Consider the following 22,989-nt stretch of genomic DNA (forward strand, 5'->3'; position numbering starts at 1 on the left):
TAGCCATATATTGCAATTTTAAGGTAGCCAGATTACACCAAATAGTGGCATCAGAATACTTTGAAATGGTGAACATATTTTAGCAACTATGATAGATGATCTTAACCAGGGCCACAATTCTGATTCGAGACATGATGCTAATTTAAAGTTTCCTTTCCAAAGTCGTCATTCTGCTCCCTCAATTATAGGTGGGCAACCAGAGAGTTTCCACCGACAGAAACATTTGACCAATATGCCCGCCCACCTATTACTGGTGTGGCAGCCATCACTAGATCTCCCTCCCCAGGACCACCATGTCTCATATACATCATTAAGCACTGGGAGAAAACACCTGCCTGCTTAGGCCATTGTTTGTTTTACACAAACAAACCCATTCTCTGAGAGCTTCTCCATGTAAAAGAATTAGAAATCGACTAAAAGCAACACAGTGGCCACAACATTTTGCTGAGTCAAGATTGGAACCCCCAGTGTGTTGGATCCAATGTAGGCTTAATGATCCCTACCAAACAGACAGAGATCTCTAAATCAGAATCAGGTAGACCGTCCTCTACTGGAGGATTGAAGGCCCAAATCTCTGGTGCACTAGTGTGCTCACCACTCTACTGCTCTTTTTGAATGGCCCCTATTCTCAGGACCTTTTGTGAATATCATCCTCTTTGTAAACACTGCATTTTTTTTTCTAAGTGGCATTTGAAACAGTAAATGGTAACTTCATTCTAGTGTGTGACAAAGTCCTTGGGCAGTGGGTAAGTGAAAAGCGTGAAAACATGTATCTATTCAATGCCTTACTCTGTTGAGGCATTCGTGTACCAACATTTGACTTGCCTTTCATAAATGAACAAGATTTCATCGACATATAGGCAATATATTGTCTACTTGATCTTTTACTTGCACTCCTCTATCTCCAAATATCTTACCCATACTGCATAGCACAAGTTCTGTGTCAAGTCCCCATACATGTCAGTCATCTCTATGCTATGCCCTGGTTCAATGTACAGTAGAGCAGCCCTCCAACTGAATTATTATTTATTATTTATTTTATTTTATTATTTAGAAGTTTTCTATAGCGCTAACAAGACCCGAAGGTATCAGAGCGCTTCACAGTAGAGGGCATGAAAAAGAGAACAACATGAAACAAACCCAATAAAAGCAATCGGCGAGAGACAATTTGGAAAGAAGAAAAGTTTTGGACAGCAGGGCTTCTCAGTACTGGATTCAACAATACCGCATGGATTCTGAGACGTTTGCAGCTCCAAGTTATCCATAACCAAGGGAGCGGATAAGGCACAAGGATTTAAGTTGGCTCTTGAATTCTGCATAGGACGGTAGAGTTCTGATGTGCGGGGGGATGGCGTTCCATATTTTGGGGGCATTTCCTGAGAAAGAGCAGTCCGCAGTTCTCTTCCTTCTGGTTTTTGGTAGGATGAGCAGCAGGGAATTAGAGCTTTTTAAATTTCTGGCTTGGCCTGCTTTTTTGAGCTTGTTAGCCAGGTATTCCGGTTTGCCGGTGTGGAGGGCCTTGTGGGTTAGGCAGGCCGTTCTGAAGGTACTTCGCATTTCCACAGGGAGCCATTCGAGTTCTTTGAGAGCCGGGGAGATGTGGTCATATTTTTTGCAGCCTGTGATCATTCTCGCTGCCGCGTGAAGTGTTGTTTTTAGTGGAGCCAGGTGCGATTTGGGGATGCCTGTTAGAATTGAGTTCCCATAGTCCAGTCTTGATAGAACTAGAGATTGCGTGGCTAGTTTGAGGTCCTTGTTGGGAATGTAAGGTTTAATTTTGTTCAAAAGTCTGAGGTTGAAGAATGCGCTTTTCGCCGAGTTCTTAATGTGGTTTGTCAGGGTTAGTTTGGGGTCTAAGGTGAAGCCCAGGGATTTAACGAGTCGGCTAGCGTGAGGTTACCTTTGAGAGCATCAATCAACTTTAGCCACTCTGTGATTTGAGGGTTATCTTCTTTGTTTGAGATGAGGAGTGTTTCTGTCTTGTCAGGGTTGAGTTTCAAGTGATTCTTTGTCAGCCAGTCTTGAACTTCATTTAGGACATCGTTGAGTCTCTGGATGTCTTTGAGAGAGGAGGTTTCCAGGTAAATCTGCGTGTCATCCGCGTAGAGGTGGAAGTGGATGTTGACGTTCCTGAGTAACTTGGCGAGTGGTTCCATGTAGATGTTAAAGAGCTGGGGGGAGAGCACTGATCCTTGAGGGACACCCTTGTTGACTTGCTGGGTAACGGAGGTGAAGTTCTTGATTTTTATTAGTTGCGAACGGTTGTGTAAAAAGGAGGAAAACCACTTGAGAACTACCTCGCCAAGGCCGGCTCTTTCTTGAAGAGTCATGATGAGTAGCTTGTGGTCCACCGTGTCAAACGCTGCTGAGAGATCAAGGAGTATGAGGAGGCAGCACTTGTCAGCGTCAAGAGATCCATGGATGTCGTCTATGATGTTCAGCATCGCGGTTTCAGTGCTGCGGCCTTGTCTGAAGCCAGATTGGAGGGGGTCCAGGAGATTGATGTTGTCCAGATGTTGCGTCAGTTGCAGGAGTACACAGCGTTTAAGTGTTTTCGAGAGTAAAGGGAGGTTGGATATCGGTCTGAAATTGTTCAAGTCAGTTGAGTCGAGACCGGGTTTTTTCAGAAGAGGAGTGACTTGTCCCATTTTTAGACAATCGGGGACCACACCGCTTTGTAAGGAGCTGTTTATGATTCTTCCCCAGATGGGCGCTAAGGAAAGCTTCATTTGTTTGATTAAAGATGGGGGAATGGGGTCTGAGATGTGTGCCGAAGGTTTGGAGGTCGAGATCAGCGCGATTATCTCGGTTTCCTGGACGGGGCGAAAGCTTAGCCAGGGGGAGGGAAAGGAGTCGGATGGGCGATTTGTGTAAGTAGCAAAAATAACTCTGCAGATGACATCTTTGCAATGTTTCAGTATGGCAAATACCTTCTGAATATCTACATTAACAATTATGTATTATGCAAAAGCCACATCAACGTGTTGTATATTTGATATTTTTTGTACTCTCTCAAAAGACTATGCAGATATCATTTTTCCCTAACAACATTTGAGAAATAGATAAAACATTTTGGCTGTGCAAGTGTAGGGGATTAGTAGGTGCACTCTCTCCATCTTTAGAAAGAGTATTCTTTGGTCAGGCTACCCATAGATTGCAACCACTGCTAAGTGCCTGCCTTCCATGTGTGATCTGTCTAGCCCATGGTATGTTAAGCAATTTGAAGTCTCTAGCCCATGGGTCATCAAACTAGGGCGTAAGCATGGGCGCATCTAGCGGATCTCGCGTACGCGAACTTGCGGATTTACGGATTCGCAATCCGCGAAGATCCGCGAACTCTAGCGGATTTTCACGTTTTTTGTGTTGGCGCGTGTTCGCGGCGATTTTGGGACAAGTTCGCAATTGCGAACTTACTTTTCGGCTCGCAACGGCCGCGACTATGTTGTTTCTACGTCTGGTTTATCATCACAGGTTCACAGCACCCTCTGTTTCACCACTGCCACCCTCTGGGACACCCATGCCACCCTCTGGTACATCCTCACTGCCACCCATTAGGTTTATTTATCACTGTAGATTATGGTGGTTGAAAAAAGCAAGCACACCTGCCCTTCTTCAACTGCCATCAATTAATTTGTGTTTCATTAATGTGTCAGTAATTTTGAAAGTTCCAGTCTGGCTGGCACCTGCTTCCTTCCTTATCTGTAATTTGCTTTTTGTTGCAGTGAAAAAATTTTTTCACAGGACCTTTATGGTCTACTTGTAGCTATTCTATGAGCCTGCTGTTTGGGTCATAGCAGGGTCATAGAATAGTTGCAAACTCTGGAGGGGCCCATCAGGAAGCACTACCTTGAATGTTACTAATGTTAAGTTTGAACTTTTGCACCTGCTCATTGCTTTCAGTTTAGCTAAAATCGTTTTTTTCTGCAATTTCGCGCATTTTTTGGGGCGCGAATCCGTGCGAGATCGATTTCGGAAGCAGCGAATACGTGCGAATACAAAATTGTTTTTTTTGCAAAGTGTATGTTCGCGTGATCTTGCGCGTGTTCGCGAGGCGCTTCTAGCTATACGTTTGCCAAGTTACCCTATCGGTCGTACACGGGCGCGGCCATCTTGTTGGCGTGACGTAATTCCGTTTCCGCCCGCTATGTGTAATCTCGCAAAGTGTGCTGCTCGCTAGTACAATTTCGCGCGTACTCGCAAGGAAAATCTCGCGCGAACTTACCCACGCGGTCGTGAACGGGCGCGGCCATCTTGTTTCTCATTCATTGCTATGGTTCGGGGCATGCTTTCTCTATCCTCTCTCAATCTCTGCCATCCTTTGCTTGTTTGAAGTTTTTTTGATCTAATTTTACTTATTATCTATCCCTCTATTTTTCTAGCTCTATATTTTTGTGTTTTCTGCAGCTTTTAGTTACTTTTAAACTACTTTTTTAAACTCTTTTCTTTTTTTCTTCACTATTCTATTTCTTGTTTATCATTTAACTCTATTTCTGCCCAGACCATGGTAAAGGGAGCCGGGAAGCACCCTGAGAAGGGGAAGGGTCCCGCACCCCGTGCCCGGCTCCCGTGCGGGCGTTTAAGGGGGGAGCAAGTGGTCCCGAGGGAGATCTTCAGCGCGGAGGAAGTGGCGGCACTGATCTTCCACGTCCAGCGCCGCCTCCCCAAGACGATCCTGGGAGGCGGCAAGATCGCGACTGGCTATGGCATCCGGGAGCGTCGCAAGCGGTGGGAGAAGGTGTGCCGGGCCATGTACAAGATCTCTGGGGTCCGGCGCACATATAACCAGGCCACCCACCGCTGGACCGATGTCATGGACCGGGAGCGGGACTTGCTGGACGCGCTCGGCGTAGAGGTCCCCGGGCTTGGTGAGTAGTAGTAGTAGTACATTTACTACTCTGTTTTATCCTGCTCTGTTATTTGCAAATCTTTGTTCTTTACCAAGAGCAATAATGCTGCCGATTACATTGAGGTAAATTATATTTCAAAATCTTCTATGCATTTCAGGTGCACTGCTCTCCTTCTCAGTAGCCTTGCTTGCTACTATGCTTCTTTGTTTTGTATGTTGTGTTCAGAAGCATTTCATTGGCCTGAGAAATTATGTATGAGTGTAGTGTAAAGAAAAGAACTGCATAATGCTAGACAGTAAGGGTCATATTTTCAATTACCGGCGCATCCCTGCAAAGTAGCAGGGATGCGGCAGTAATTGTGTGCCATGCCACCACCACCCATTGGCCCAAAACGTCACAGAAGCCTTACGCATCTGTGCCGTAAAGGCAGCGCATTGCTGGAGTTGCGTGCCAACAATGGCGCAGCTCCAGCAATGCTCTGGGGTACCCTATCTCCCCAATGCTGCATCAAGCTGTACGTCGGCTTCAAGCGCGCAGGGTTTGAGTCATGCATCATTGTCCTAAAAGTGACTGATTGACATCTTGTAGATTTCCCTCAGCCACTTTTAGGATTCGTTCCTGCGCAGGTACGCCCTCCCTTGCGCCGGAACGCCCCCTGATGGCGCAGGGCTTTACAACGTGATGCATCGCCCATATGCCCATATGTGGTTTTTTTTAATATATACGCCGCACCAACACCATGGCGAGTCTTTTGTTCTGCCGCTTTGTCACAAAAGGCACGCAACAATGGAGGAAAATGAGCCGCAACTTCCGCAAGGGACTTCTAAATCAGCCCCAACAGACTGAAGTCCAGTCCTTCCTTTAGACACATGGCTATAAGAAGAAATAGTGGCGGTGGTGGCGGGTGGATTGATAGTTTGAGTATTCACTGATCTGCAAGCAGGATGGACTTTGTCTGTCACTTCGCGTGCTGCGCACTGATGCCTGCAGTGCCAGGCCTAGGCAAACCTCTTTAGTAGTCTGTTTATTGAGTTACATAGGAACTTTCTAAGTCAACGTTCCGCAAATCAGGCAATACGAATAACGTAGTATACCACATGAGATAGATCCCGTGGAATAGTGGTCTATCTATTTGCTATTTTTCCAAAATATTTTGTTATTGTTCTTTTGAAATGTTTGATTTGGTTGAAAAATCTCATCCATGTTTTCTGGTTTTTCTTTCTTTCATGTTGTACATCAGCTCCCCCCAAGGGCAAGAGGACACAGGAGGAGGGTGCTGAGGATGCAGGCCAGGATCGGGCAGGCGAGGGCTCCTTTGCTGGCCCCAGTAAGTTTACATTTTAATAAACAGTACCTATTTTTTCCTAGCGTTCCTCATTCGATTTTTTCTAAATCGTCTTTGATCTTCTTGTAGACTGGATATAAATTCTTATCCTGCCTCGAATATGACTCCCTGTGGTATTACTAGACTATTCTTATTAGTCTGTCTGTGTAGCTAACTAAGATTGGACATTTGGCAATTCCATTGGACTCCCATTATATTCAGCAATACCTCTATGCACTGTCTCCTTACTGACTAGATAGTGTGGCAGAGTCATTCAGCTCCCGAAGTCACCGATTATAGATCCCCAATGATCTCTAGATTATCGTACGCAGGACAAGAGAGTAGTACGGAGTCACAGCACAGTCAAGAAGTGTCAGAGGCACTCATGCTTGCAAAAATTCCAAAACCTTTAGCTCATCCACTCTAGTCTAGAGGAAAAAAAAACACAGAGTCTATTTAAGTTTAAAAGCTTTATTAAAAGTAAACACATTTATTAAAATCTACTTTGTCATAAAACTATTTAACTGAAAACGGAAAAGTGGTTAGTGCTGACGATTAATTGGACACATTTCTTGTGGTCGAGCCGAGCTCTCACCTTGTTTGAACTTGATCCTGGTCGTGTTCTTAGGAGTCAAGCTTCTGTCTGTTAGGAGAAAAAGTGGTGCGTGTTAAAAATCAAAAGCAAGCATTCATCAGTTGTGCATAAAAGTGCAGCAAGACAACAGCCTTCCCTGGAAAATGGGACATTTTTACTATGGAGTAGACAGTCACAAATTATTACATTGTATTCTGTTTTTTTAACATTTCTCCTAGACCAAATATTATATAGTAGTGAGTGGTGTTGTATTCTAACATTCTTAAATGTACTTTGTAGGTGTAACATCTGGTGACGGGGCCAGCGCGGAGGTGGCTGTGTTGGGCGAGGACTCGGAGGCCTCTGGGGAGGAGGCGGTGCAAGAGCCGGCGGACGGTCCTGTGGGGGATCAAACGGTGGTGGCGGAAACAGGTAAGCTATATATTCCTTACTTATTGAGATTGAAGACTGCATAGTGTGCTTTCTGCACGGGTGTATTACAATTACAAATCAACCAGGTAGTAGCCTCCTCGAAATGTACTTCGACTTAGCTGTGAAGTTTTTGGTGAGAAGAATCCCAATAAGTTCTTAGACGAACGTGATGGATGGGATGAACGAAAAGCGAAAGAAGGGTGTAAGTAAGTGGGACGCGAACTTGTATGATGGCTGGCAAAGAAGAACGATATGTGTTTGCTTGGCCCCCGAGGTGGCTGGGAAGGAAAGAATATGGTATGGTGCATGGCTGGGTCAATGATGAAGCAAGGATGGGTGGAAGGACAGCAGCCTGGGTGGGTGAAACAGAAACTGTATGTGTGCGTATACTTTGACTGAATGGATGCCTGGAGCATGGTATTCTCTGACTCTTAGATAGCACATGTGTATCTAGAGAGAGTAGATGGTCGCCAGGTGAAGTAAGTGTTACCTTGAAGAGCATGTACCACCGCACCCGCACGTCCGTTCCAGTGCAGGGAAGGCAAGGAAAAGAAATTGTAAATGTGTCCAATACTACCATGAATAGTAGCAGTACTTTGTATTGCGTTTGCAATCACAGCATATATCTGGTTATTACGGTGGACACTCCGTACCTCTCTTAATAACTTTAGTTTACTTGTAGTACGTCATTCATGTGTGGGTGTATCACTGTTCACTCAATATTAAGCAAAGCACCTAAAGTCATCTCATCTGTCATTAAATACGTCCCATGTGAAGTGATAGATAATCAAATTAGTTAGCTTCTTCATTTTCCTTTTCTAGTACTCATTTGCACTGTAGGGTGAAAGGTAAATTAATTAAGCAGTAGCCCTTGTAACAGAGTATTCTCAGTGCCACCCGTAATAGAAAAGTAATAGCTTCACCACCTGCATGTACTGGACCGGTACAGTAACGCAAGTCTGTCTCACTCATCATGGTGTGCAACTTTTTTTCTCGGGTGCAGTTCACTGTGCTGTCCATGTCATTCTGCCGGCTTGCATAAGATAACGTACCAATTTCCCTAAACAAGAGAGAAGAAGAAGAATAAGACTGGTGTACTGTCATAGTCGACTGTAATGGAAGTCCATAGTGGTCGTAGAATTTGTTCATTAAACTACCACTAATGTTAGAGCAAGGATGCAGAAGTGGGAGGTTACATAGATACTGTCCTCAATAGTTATGTACTGTGCTTTCAATTTGCTACTTGTACTCTGTGACCCAACTTTCGGCTCAATCACTTTGTGTTATTAATAAGGAGCATTGGTTACAGACTATGTCTTTCTTTCTTCATATAGTTGCTCCTTCCAAATCAACAACAAGGAGGGAGCAGGCTAGATTGGCCCGGCAACGGAGGCTGGAGGCCACAGTCGCCAAATATCGGCGGCTGGTGGCCCTGGAGGAGGAGGAGGACACGCAGTCGAGCGGGGCAACAACGACATCCTCGACTGTGACCACTGCATCCTCCTCCGTGACTAAGCCAGCGGGACCGAGCCGGGCTAAGAAAGACGACCGCCACCGCCAAGCAACCGAAATACCAGCTGCCCCCCACAGGAGCTGCAAGGACCGCCAACGCCGCCTACGAGTCCGCATGTCCAACCTGGAGCAGGAGGTCCTCAAGTATAAGAACTTGGTTAAGGGCCTCCGCTCCGAGCTTGCCACCCTCCGCAAGGAGTATGATGCCCATGCCGCATCATGCACCAGCACCAGCACCCTCCAGTAGTGGAGTGTCCCTTGCCCTTTTTTTATAGACTTTTGGGGGGTGGGATTTGGGAGTTGGGATCGTTTTGGGACGTTTCAAAGACAATCGTTGGGGTTAGGGTGGGTGAGGGAGATTATTTTGTTAGGGCTAAATAAATATATTTTTAAACTTTATCTGACCATACCTGTTTTTTACTGCTTTTCAGTCTGGTGGGTGGGGGGCGGGGGTGTAACAGTAACTTTGTTTTCCTGAACAGTCGTAGGACTTTAGTAGTACAACCGTCAATCTCTTGTCTACTCCGAAATAATACTCCATTATACTACCTCCCACCAAACGCTTATCTTACCTGTAATTTGTGTTAGAAATTAGGGCTAGGCCCAGGGCTGGCTCCAGGTGAAATGGGGATTAACGTTGTCAATCCTGGGCGGGTGACATTTCCTCATTGCGGTGGTACTAGTGGTGTGACACAGTGGCAGTTGCATGCCTATGGAAAAAAAGAAAACGAAACCTTGTTTGTCCTCCTTACTGTAGCATTACAACGGTTACGGTACGATCGAGAAAATAGCAGGTGACAGTACACTAGAACAGTGCCATAATGTAGCCTAACAAATGGTAAAGTATTTGCCTGCAAGTATAACTAGTACTTGCGTTGAATTTATTTGACATTGGCTACTACTACTAGAAGATATAGTACTGAAGCTGAGTAAGTCTAGTAGATATCCTCATATTCCTTCACCAGCCTGTTGCTATGACCTTATCCTCCCCAGCAAGTGTGTGGAATTATTGATGTCATTTTAGTCAGACATCAAGCAAAACAACACAGCCCGGGGGAAGAGGGTTAGGGTTTGTAAAATGGATGGGAATGGGGGTTTCTTTTTGGGTAGGTTTTGTTGAGAGAAGAAAAAAAAAAGCAGAGCATGGACAAACAATAATTGAAGATACAGACAATCTTTGGTTACAAACTAAAGGTAAGCACATGCAGTCACACTCATAGAATAAAAGACAACAATGGATACTGTATCTGTATTGCGTATGTTGTTGGAGTTGTCCTGTTGAATTTGGTAAGTAAGTTGCATGCAGCAAACAATTCCTCTTATTGGCGGCACTCCTCCATTCCAGCTGACGCTTCGTCCATCAATGTGGTGACAGAAGACACCCTGTCCACTGCCTGCCTGGCGGATGTTGACTGAAACCCGGCCTGTAATTATTGAACGGAAAACAGGAAGTGCTATTACAATACCACTGATAAATAAATAAAAGGTATGTACGCTGTGTGGTTCAAAAAGTGACACTTTGATTTCCCTAATAGACAGTACAATATTTTTGAAATTGCGTGCTCTGTCTGAGTCACCTTTTTAAGGATCAATAAGTATGGCCAAAATATTATAGCGGATCTTTCCCCTCAAGGTAGGTGTACTACTGTGTTTTAGAACAAAATTTGACCTTCCCAGCAATGCTCCCACCAAGACCCTTACTAAAGCCAGTCGCAAAAATGTAGAAGAACCCCAATCATATCTCCAAAAACGATGCCTAGCAGAAAAATGGTTAAAAAACGTACTTTGAAAGTAACAGTAGGCCCAAATACAGACCGTGGATTGTATTCAAACCACTTGCAAGCAAGCAAAAGTATCCATAGCCAGCATCGCTCCAACAGTGCTCTACAACAATAGAACTGCGTTGCAATAGAACCCCCCGAAACACATGCAATCCTGCTGCTAGGCCTAACCCTAATGAACCCTAACTTACAAAAAGTGCCAAAACTTGTGTTTCCTTATGGATTTTGTCCAACAAACTTCTAGCCGGTATTAGACCTTCCCAGGAATGCCCCAGGCAAGACCCGCCAACCCACCCGCAAAAAAACACCCGACACAACACCCCCAAACAGCGAAAAAGCTAAATCTCATACTTACAATGTCTCTCGGCCTTCGGTCCAAACGCGGCGCTGTGCAGCTTGGTCATCATCATCATCAATCATCATAACTCCTGTTTTCCACCACGGATTTCCTGAAAAGCAAATACAATCAAGATTAGACTGTCGCAGCAGTGCTTCGACAGAGACCCCGGCCGCAACCCACCCACGAACAGCAGGAAGCCCCCCAAAACGCTACATTGAGCAAGATGTCAGAAGAAATAGCAAAAAAAAGGCTGTTCCTTATGGATTTTGTCCAAAACACTTCTATCCGGTATTAGACCTTCCCAGGAATGCCCCAGGCAAGACCCGCCAACCCACCCGCAAAAAAACACCCGACAACACCCCCAAACAGCGAAAAAGCTAAATCTCATACTTACAATGTCTCTCGGCCTTCGGTCCAAACGCGGCGCTGTGCAGCTAGGTCATCATCATCATCAATCATCATAACTCCTGTTTTCCACCACGGATTTCCTGAAAAGCAAATGCAATCAAGATTAGACTGTCGCAGCAGTGCTTCGACAGAGACCCCGGCCGCAACCCACCCACGAACAGCAGGAAGCCCCCCAAAACGCTACATTGAACAAGATGTCAGAAGAAATAGCAAAAAAAAGGCTGTTCCTTATGGATTTTGTCCAAAACACTTCTATCCGGTATTAGACCTTCCCAGGAATGCCCCAGGCAAGACCCGCCAACCCACCCGCAAAAAACCACCCGACAACACCCCCAAACAGCGAAAAAGCTAAATCTCATACTTACAATATCTCTCGGCCTTCGTTCCAAATGCGGCGCTGTTCAGCTAGGTCATCATCATCAATCATCATAACTCCTGTTTTCCACCACGGATTTCCTGAAAAGCAAATGCAATCAAGATTAGACTGTCGCAGCAGTGCTTCGACAGACACCAAAAATTACCCACAAACACCCGGAACCCCGCCAAAGAGCACCTCAAAGGCAAGCAAGTCAACAAAAACGGCAAGAAATTTCCACCTCATATTTGGTCCAAAACACTTTTGTCCATTATTAGAGCTTCACAGCAATGGGCCCAAATCCGTCAACTCACCCGCAAAGAAGTACAACACCCCCACAAGTGCTGAGTCTTTCTTCATTGCAGTGAAGTAGTGTGGCTCACTGGTTAGAGGCGGCAGACCCGAGAGCAGAGGACGGCCCGGGACCAGGGTTCGATTCCCGGCGCGGCAGGTTTCTGGACCAGGGTCAGCAGACTTGATAATTCTCTCGCCTCGGTGCCCACTCTGATCAGCGTTCACACTCGGCAACTCTGGGCATTAGCTTGCCTCATCTTCACTAACGGCCCCACCAGACCGCCGGGGATGCCTGGTCTCACCCTGGAGATACCCATTAAGGGACCATCTCTCAGGGAAGCCAGGAAGGGTTTCGCAGCGGTCGAAGCGCCTTGGGACCCTACGGGTAAGTAGTGCGCTATATAAATGCCTATACATTTACATTTACATTTACATTCATTGGGCGTAATCCAGCACTCTGCTTGGAGGGAAATCGCAGTCTGGAGGAGGAGGATAGAGGAGCATGTTCTTCAGAACTTGTGAACCTGAGGAATGTAGACTGCGGCACCTTCAAATCAATAAGCAAACAAGTGAAGACAGTTCTGATGATGGTCTTGTTTTTGGGATTAGGTGATTAAAGTTTGAATTAAATTAACTGTGCAAAACAAAGAAAGAGAGACACAAAGCACACAGGAATAAAAGTGAATAAGGACGAAAAAGAAAGTTCTTGATTGATTGTCTCATTTTCAGGGCTCGGTGTCAGGGAATAAGAACAAGATTTCGTCATCATACTCTGCGAATTCAGGCTGGATGAGGTCAGTGCCACCGAACAGAGAAAAAATCCCCTCATCTACGTTGCTGTCCTCCTCGTCTTCATGCGGCGTGCTTTCTCGTACTTTGTAATCTGGTGGTATGAGGTGCTGATTCATCTTGATCATTGTCAGCCGCTCCACATTTTTGGGCGAGAGGCGGCTCCGTTTGGGAGTTTCAATGCCACCAGCAGCACTGAAAACACGTTCAGAAGACACACTTGCGAGTGGGCAAGACAAATAGTTTATAGCCAGGTTGAAGAGCTGTGGCCACAATTGTTTTTTGCCATGCCAATACTGCAATGGCTCATCATTAAGGAAGACCTCTGTTGAGTCATTCAGATAGTCCTGCACCATCGACTCAAGGTCATCAACGGTTCCTCAACTTTGCTTACTTTTTGCTGTGCCTGTGACATTTTTTCGAGAACCATACCCCATCAAACTTAGCCAATCCTCCTCCGCAGCCACTGTTAGTGTTGTCATTGTGTGTGGTGCAGATGATCCAGTTGCCGGTGTCTTTAACGGCTGAGAGGTCACTTGTGCCCCAGCCACAGGTGCAGAAGTGGATTCTTGTGACTGCGGATGGCCTGCTGATGCTGATGCTGATGTACTGGCTTCTCCTTCAATAACCTGCCGTTCTTTTTCAAACCTCTTGGCTGACCAGGCTAACCAATGTTTGTACTTTTGAACATCTGCATCAGCAAAAGGAAAGAATGCTTCGCCTGCCAGCGCCTTTTTGTAGCGTGGATCCAGAATAGTAGCACAAATGTAATGCTGATCTGACTTGATGTTTTGAAGACGTTCATCACCACGTAGGCGATCTAATAATTTCTCAGATAAAATGAAATGTTTTTTTTTTTTTCATCTTTTTCAAACTCAGAAGACACCGCCTTCAGTTGGTGCTCCAGCATGCACAACAATGGGATAGCTTTTCCCAAATTACAGTCCTCCTGGCTGACTGCACGCGTGAAGAACTCAAAAGGACGAAGCATGTCTGTCAGGCTTTTAACTATGTCCCATTGCGCCGCACTCATCCGCAGGTCCTCCTTCTGAGATGTAGCCTCTGTGAAGAAATAGTGATCGAGTACCGTATACTGCTCATACAGACGCTCAAGCATGTAGAAGGTTGAGTTCCAACGTGTTGCCACCTCCTGGATGAGTGCTTTCACTGGCATTCTACGTTGAAGTAGCAGTCTCCGCAGATGCTTCCGGGCCTTAAAAGAATGGCTGAAATGGTTGCACATTTTGCGGCAGGTGGCCATTACCTCGAACGCTGGACTCTGTTTATCACTCAAGAATTTTTGAACTACCAGGTTGATACAGTGCGCCAAACACGGCACTCTAACATGGTCACCCATGAACATGGCCTTAACTACATTGGCGCCATTATCCGTGGAAACATAACCAATCTTGCGTTTTAGGGGGGATAGCATTGTCAAGACCTTTTTGTTAAACTCTTCCAAAAGGTTTTCTGCTGTGTGACTTTTCTCCAAGCCAAACATGGCTAGTGTTGCATGTTTCCGAGCAGCTTTGAAGACTTGGTCCGGGTCAACACCTGCGTTTAGCTTTGCTTTAACACCTGAAAAAGAGACCCAGTGTGCAGTGATGCACATGTAATCATCGCCTGGGCCACTGGTCCACATGTCTGTTGTCAGATGTATTGTGTGAACAGCACTCTTCTGCAAAGCTGCCCCAATCGCCTGCAGCACATCTTCATGTAGTGCTGGAACCGCAACTCTGGCAAAATAGAACCGGCTCGGAACCTTCCATTTAGGGCAGAGCGTTGCCACTAATTCAAGAAAACCTACCGCTTCTACAAAAGAAAAAGGTAGAAGGTCCACAGCTAGCATTTTAGCCAGCTTAGTGTTATACAGACGCGTCAGTGGGTGGTTGCGTTCATATGGCACGTGTGAAGTAAGCATTGTTCTAATGTTGCCCTGGACCAAGCATTTACGGGCTGATAATTACTTCGTTGACCCAATTTTGCTCGCTGGTGAACTTTTGTGCGTTGGTGTCTCACTCGCTCCAACACTCTTAGTGTGCCTCACATTGGGTGTGCTGCTGACAGGGGTACTGGGTGTAAGGGAAGTCTTTGACACGTCTTCTTCCTCCTCGTCATCATCAGATGAAACATCAACGTTTCCTTGAATTTGCCCTTTCTTGATCGCATCTAGGTGCGCAAACCATCTGACAGTGTGCTTTCTCTCAAGATGACCTCTCTGGCCGCCGGTACCATAGTTGGTACCTGACTTACCACGACTAACTGCAAGCTTACAAAGGGTACAAATGGCAAACTTTGGATTTTTTGGACAAACAGTAAAGAAGTCCCAAACTGGGGACTTGAAGTGTCTGTGGGACCTGGAGGAGGCGGCGATACTGGTGGTGGTGGTCATGAAGCTAATGCCAGATGAAGTGGAGGATCTGGATTGCCCAACTTTTGTACGTTTTGCACTTTCACCGCCACTAATTAAGGTCGAGGTTGACGGAGGTCTCTTCTTGCCAGAAAGAAATATGGAAGCGGGACGAGTTGGTGTACTACTTAACTCCAATGATTGTGGTGTTTCCACTGCCTCCTCATCGACAACATCATCATCATCATCATCACGCGCAGCAGCTCTTCGGGCTAGGGTCAAAATGTCTGTTTGCTGCATGCCCGCTGGGGCTGCAGTGACCTTTATGATGACTGGGTCGTCGTTGGCAGAGTCTTCATCAGCAGCAGTATCCGCCACTTCTTGTTGAGCCTCATCACACTCCATAACTCTGAGACTTTGGACGAGCTTCCTTTTACGCTTAACTACCTTTGTTGGATCATGGTGTGCCTCACTCTCAGACGGCTGTGGTGCTGGTTCCCAAGTTTGATCCGTATCATCAGAAGGAGGTGTGCTTGAAGAGGATGTAGACACCACCCTTGATCTCTTCCTTGCTAGGGGTGCGGAAGACAATGAAGGATCATCAGGAGGAGTGGCTTCCTCAAATGATACCTCGCCTTGATTGTCGATTTCCTGATGTGCCCCTACTTCGGGAGGAACAACTATTGTGGGCACTTGTTGTGACCCTCCATGCACCTCTGCTTGCGCATCTCCTTGCGCTGCCTCTCCTTCCACATGTACTTGGGATTGTACTTGCACATGTGATTGTTGTTGCGGCTGTGGTTGTTCAACACTCGTCAGATGAGCTACAACAACCTGTGTTGATTGAGGGACATTGCTGCTGCTTTCTTGCGATGAGCCAACATCACTGGTCGATGGTGATTGAAGAAGTATACTGGCTGCCTCTGCAGCACTCAAGGGCTTGGACTTAAGTTGGCGTGGTGGTGGTGGTGGCACTGAGCCCAATGGAGCGGGGGTGCTGCTGCCAGCTTGGTCCCCAGCAGATCCCGCTGCAGCTGCTGCAGGCATACTTTTTTTTTTACTCCCAAAAAAAGGGGCGGGCGGCACACCAGTGTCCTTGGTAACTTGCTTCTTCTGCTCCTTACTGGCACCTTTCTTGCTAGAGGAGCTACGGGTTACTTTTTTTGGGGCCATCTTCTTCAGAGCAGGTCAGCAGGCAGCAGTTGCACGAGTTGCAGAGGGTTCTGTGTCCAGACGTGACGTCGCGTGACGTTATGCTGCACACACCGCTGCAGGACTTCTTCCTGGCACTGGTGGTTCTATTGAGTCTTCTTGTGCACCTAAAAGCAATGGAAGACAGAGGAACATCAGTTCAGTTATACACCCCAAAAAATCGACAAAACACAGAAAAATGAGCACAATCCCATGCCATCCATGATGTTTACATTGAAGACACCCCACAGAAAGACTAGGGACATGCAAGTATGCAACACTCACTACCCCTGGGCATAAGGGATGAAAAGTAGGCAAAATAAGTGCAGGCCTCAGACACTGCCTCTCCTCAAAATGGCCCCCTTACACCCCAAGCACATGTTGCCTGTACCAGCCAGCACTCAAGATGGCCACCACCACCACCCACATGGCCAGTCCACATCAACAGTACACCCCCAAAAAACCGAAAAACAGCCAGAAATCACCACAATCCAATGCCATCCATGATGTTTACATCAAAGAGAGTGAGACCACACCACAGGCACACTCAGTCCATGCACCACCACCACCCCTGGGCAAGCAAAAGGCCACACCAGCAGCCCCCCAAAAACGACAAAAAACAATAAAATAAGCACAATCCCAGCCCATCCATGGCCTCAATTATGTTTAAATTCAAGAAGACACCCCACAGAAAGACTAGGCCCATGCAACACTCACCACCCCTGGGCAAAGGGCCACACCAGCAGGCCCAAAAAAACGACAAAAAACAATAAAATCTGCACAATCCCAGCCCATCCATGGCCTCAATGGTGTTTAAATTCAAGAAGACACCCCTCAGAAACACTAGGCCCATGCAACACTCACTACCCCTGGGCATAAGGGATGAAAAGTAGGCAAAATAAGTGCAGGCCTCAGACACTGCCTCTCCTCAAAATGGCCCCCTTACACCCCAAGCACATGTTGCCTGTACCAGCCAGCACTCAAGATGGCCACCACCACCACCCACATGGCCAGTCCACATCAACAGTACACCCCCAAAAAACAGAAAAACAGCCAGAAATCACCACAATCCAATGCCATCCATGATGTTTACATCAAAGAGAGTGAGACCACACCACAGGCACACTCAGTCCATGCACCACCACCACCCCTGGGCAAGCAAAAGGCCACACCAGCAGCCCCCCAAAAACGACAAAAAACAATAAAATAAGCACAATCCCAGCCCATCCATGGCCTCAATTATGTTTAAATTCAAGAAGACACCCCACAGAAAGACTAGGCCCATGCAACACTCACCACCCCTGGGCAAAGGGCCACACCAGCAGGCCCAAAAAAACGACAAAAAACAATAAAACCTGCACAATCCCAGCCCATCCATGGCCTCAATGGTGTTTAAATTCAAGAAGACACCCCTCAGAAACACTAGGCCCATGCAACACTCACTACCCCTGGGCATAAGGGATGAAAAGTAGGCAAAATAAGTGCAGGCCTCAGACACTGCCTCTCCTCAAAATGGCCCCCTTACACCCCAAGCACATGTTGCCTGTACCAGCCAGCACTCAAGATGGCCACCACCACCACCCATATGGCCAGTCCACATCAACAGTACACCCCCAAAAAACAGAAAAACAGCCAGAAATCACCACAATCCAATGCCATCCATGATGTTTACATCAAAGAGAGTGAGACCACACCACAGGCACACTCAGTCCATGCACCACCACCACCCCTGGGCAAGCAAAAGGCCACACCAGCAGCCCCCCCAAAAACGACAAAAAACAATAAAATAAGCACAATCCCAGCCCATCCATGGCCTCAATTATGTTTAAATTCAAGAAGACACCCCACAGAAAGACTAGGCCCATGCAACACTCACCACCCCTGGGCAAAGGGCCACACCAGCAGGCCCAAAAAAACAACAAAAAACAATAAAATCTGCACAATCCCAGCCCATCCATGGCCTCAATGGTGTGTAAATTCAAGAAGACACCCCTCAGAAACACTAGGCCCATGCAACACTCACTACCCCTGGGCATAAGGGATGAAAAGTAGGCAAAATAAGTGCAGGCCTCAGACACTGCCTCTCCTCAAAATGGCCCCCTTACACCCCAAGCACATGTTGCCTGTACCAGCCAGCACTCAAGATGGCCACCACCACCACCCACATGGCCAGTCCACATCAACAGTACACCCACAAAAAACAGAAAAACAGCCAGAAATCACCACAATCCAATGCCATCCATGATGTTTACATCAAAGAGAGTGAGACCACACCACAGGCACACTCAGTCCATGCACCACCACCACCCCTGGGCAAGCAAAAGGCCACACCAGCAGCCCCCCAAAAACGACAAAAAACAATAAAATAAGCACAATCCCAGCCCATCCATGGCCTCAATTATGTTTAAATTCAAGAAGACACCCCACAGAAAGACTAGGCCCATGCAACACTCACCACCCCTGGGCAAAGGGCCACACCAGCAGGCCCAAAAAAACGACAAAAAACAATAAAATCTGCACAATCCCAGCCCATCCATGGCCTCAATGGTGTTTAAATTCAAGAAGACACCCCTCAGAAACACTAGGCCCATGCAACACTCACTACCCCTGGGCATAAGGGATGAAAAGTAGGCAAAATAAGTGCAGGCCTCAGACACTGCCTCTCCTCAAAATGGCCCCCTTACACCCCAAGCACATGTTGCCTGTACCAGCCAGCACTCAAGATGGCCACCACCACCACCCACATGGCCAGTCCACATCAACAGTACACCCCCAAAAAACAGAAAAACAGCCAGAAATCACCACATTCCAATGCCATCCATGATGTTTACATCAAAGAGAGTGAGACCACACCACAGGCACACTCAGTCCATGCACCACCACCACCCCATGGCAAGCAAAAGGCCACACCAGCAGCCCCCCAAAAACGACAAAAAACAATAAAATAAGCACAATCCCAGCCCATCCATGGCCTCAATTATGTTTAAATTCAAGAAGACACCCCACAGAAAGACTAGGCCCATGCAACACTCACCACCCCTGGGCAAAGGGCCACACCAGCAGGCCCAAAAAAACGACAAAAAACAATAAAATCTGCACAATCCCAGCCCATCCATGGCCTCAATGGTGTTTAAATTCAACAAAACAGTTGTATCATGCACCCATAACCAACCCTGGTCCTACTGGATACTGTGGCTACCCACAATATAATTTATTTAATTTTCTGAAAAAGTTCCAAAATTGTACTTGCAGCAACTGTAATGCCCCAAACAAACTTACTTGTGAAAGTTGATTTCTAATCCAAAAGTGATCCAAAGACAGTCAAAAAGGCCTCAAATCCAAATATCCAGCAGCACCCACAAAAAGTAATCCTTCCAGCTCCAGATCCAAATGAAAGTGACCAGGAGATGGACAAAGCACTGGGAGGAGCCTGCTGGACAGGAACAGGAAGTTGGAGACTGTGGGGCACTTCCTTCCTCCCCCCCCCCCCAAAATGGACTCCTTGCAAAAAAAAAGGCCATGCAAATGTCAACCTGAGGAGTGATTCTGATAAAAATCATAATTTTCTGAAGGTTTATCCTGTTTGCTGGTGATTTTCTTGTGCGAAATTGCAAAATCTCTATTTCGCAAGTGCGAGATTGTTCCTTTCCGCCGCAACTACGTGTTCGCAATTGCGAACTCTCGCGAGGTGTGCTGTGCAAGGTGGCAAGCCGCGAGTACGTATTCGCGGGCGACAAACTCCCGCGGGAACACGCAGCAAGATCTAAAATGGCGCGTCACTCGCAAAGAAAAACAACTCGGCAAACGCTAAAATGACGGAAAGTGAACGCCGTGCACCACGCCGCGCGCCGCAACCAAGCAAAAAATCCGCCGCGAGCGGATTCACGGATTTTCGACAAATTCGCGAGCGTTCGCGGATTGCGAATTTGCCGAAAATCCGAAAAATCCGCGAGCGGAGCGGATTTTACGCCCATGCTTAGGCGTAGCCCTTCTAGAGGAGCTACAAGTGATTCAAGGGGGGGCGCCGAGCTCTGGTCAAAAGAAGCATTATGCTGATAACAGTGCTTTGTTTTCACTAGAAAAGCATGAGCAGCAATGAGCCGTTCTGTAATGTTGTAACAAACTACAGGAGTTTAACCCTTAAACCACGTTGAGATTAGGGTAGGTACATGAGAATCAACAAACAATATCTCAACTGGTATTATTCGGTAAGACAATTAGAACATGTATGCATCAAGCATTACGTGAATGGAGACAAGGAGACTCAAAGAGTAATTTTTAGAAAGGTGCTCAAGGCATCATATAATTAAAGAGAACAATAAATACAGTTGTAGCAGCACTGTATGAAAGCAATTATAAAACAACCCGAATTGTACTTGGTTCTCTAAGTGTGTAGGTGACACAAGAAGTGGTCTCGCAAGTGACAATTGTGATCAGCAAGAACGGCGCAAGGTGAAAAGATGCTTGTATATTTACAGTGTATTACATAAACAATGTGGCTCAGAACAATGGTTTGTAATATGGTTTTTCAAGGATTAGCAGAGCCTTGCTGCCGAGCGGTCGGCAGCAAGGCTCTTTCCGCTCTGTAATGTGCCATCACTAACATTTTGCCATTTTTATCCTGGCTAGGAGTAGGTGCCAAAACTAAGGGAAAGGACTCCAGAAATTGTTCAACCACCAACCCCATTTCTAATAACACTATGGATACTGTTACACGTTAGTAAGGCCTTCCTGACCGGAATAGTATGTTTGGCAATCATGTATTTGAGAGCATTTTTTAAACTGTAACAGATCTAGACATATTTAACCATTGCGAGCTTAATAGAATAATTGTGTAAATTGTTTTCGGGGGGGCCACAATTGTTTTTTCACTGGGTGGTCACGACATTATAAAGTTTGAAGACCACTGCTCTAGCATATGTGAGCAATGCATGAAGAAAATCATGAGCAATTCCTGCCCCAGATACACATCTGTATGCCGTAAAATTTAGTACCATGTTGACCCCAGGTGGAATGTTGAGTCAAACCAAGGGGCCACTTTCAAATGGAAACAATTAGCAACAAACTAAAGGTTGATTTCTGTCCTTCTTTGAGAGGTCACCAGTTCCAAACTGCGCTTATTTCATCAGTCTTTATCACTCGTCTTTTGTTCTGGGACCTGAAGTTCTTTTACTAAATACATCTATTTCTTCACATTGCAAAACATTGTTCAGCACTCATTCCGTCTTTGGGAAATTTAAATGTGAATATGTTTCCAGACCATTCTTAATGTCATGTAAATGTCTAAGGGCCAGATGTAGGTAATCCCCAATTACCGATTCTTAAATACCAAATCATGCCGATTCGGTATTTAAGAACTGGCAATCGGGATGTAGGTATATTTACCGAATCAATTACCGAATCGGTAGGATTCGGTAATTACCGAATCGGTATTTACCGATTCGGTAATTGCCATTGATTCCCATGGGCCTTGAGGCCCATAGGAATCAAATTATAAAATTAATCAAATTATAAAATTATAAAATTATAAAATTGTCATCACTATGAAATTCTGTTAGGCCAGAGTTTAAATAGGAAGAGTCATTTTTGTTTTTCCATTAACTTTGGTGCCATTTGGCAACTCTTCAAAAACATGTATTAAAAAAATTATCTACTCCAACTTCCAACTAGAGAGTTTGAGGGTGATCAGTGAAGCAGAGTCACCATTGGCCACTCTTCAGTCCACCCTCAACTACAGGGGCACTCCTCCTGGAGGTCATAACCGGCCTAAAGTAAGTAAAGGAAGCCCAGGGGGACATTAAAAGAAGAGCTGAACTTTTGGAGGGGCATTTTCATTTGGATGACTGAGCCTCGTGTGGGTAGTATGAGTGGGGACTGTTCGGATAGGGGTACATTTTTTATTTGTTTTGTGGGTCCCTTATGTTTAGGGTTTAGAATAGCTAGGGAAGGGATCAGAGTTTGGGATTCATATTTTTTGAGTTTATAGAGGGGTGTGGGTGCTTGGTTTTATTTTGTATAAAATAAATATTTTTCATTGGTAACATAATAATAATAATAACAACAATAATAATAGTAATAATATTTGCTGTTGGTGGTATACTCATTTCAAAGAATCCTTGTGCGTTCTCAGGTGATTTTGCCGTGTGAAAAATGCTGACCCCCTGCTAGGATTTGATGAAACATCTTTGAGAGAAAACATGCATCCATGATTCTCTCATAGAAGTTAAACAAGGTGCTACAAAAGCTGATATACAAGCACATTTTCAATACATTTACAAGGTCTTACTCTGCCATGTGAGAATAAAATCTAATATTCTGAGTAAAACATGATCTTCCAATAACAGAGGCAGCCTCTCAGTCGGTTCATCAGTGTTCTATTGCAGTTTTCCACACTGTTCAAACAACAAGGCCAACAGCCTGGTCTGGTTGCTCAGTGGACTAATGTGCCCACAGGAGGCCCTGTGTTTGACCTCATGGTCACAGGTACAAATCCCAGCAGGTCCACTCAGGTTTTCATCCATTTAAAGGTTGATGAAGTGAGTACCATTGGGTAACAAACATGTTTTTCAGCACCAAGACGCCTAAGGGTGAGCACGTGCTTTACAAATACACATGTTATGTTAACAACTAGAGTGCTCACGTTCTGTGGCAGGCCTTTCCTGAGTAGCAGATTGAAGTCAATGAGCCTTGAGATATCAATGCAGGCATGAAACTATGTACTTTCCTTTACCCCCTAATACGCCCTTGCCCCCTTAGTCCATACCTTCATCGTCTGTTACATTGCTGCCATGA

The sequence above is a fragment of the Lissotriton helveticus genome, chromosome 8, assembly GCF_964261635.1.
Source record: "Lissotriton helveticus chromosome 8, aLisHel1.1, whole genome shotgun sequence".
In the NCBI taxonomy this organism is placed as follows: domain Eukaryota; kingdom Metazoa; phylum Chordata; class Amphibia; order Caudata; family Salamandridae; genus Lissotriton; species Lissotriton helveticus.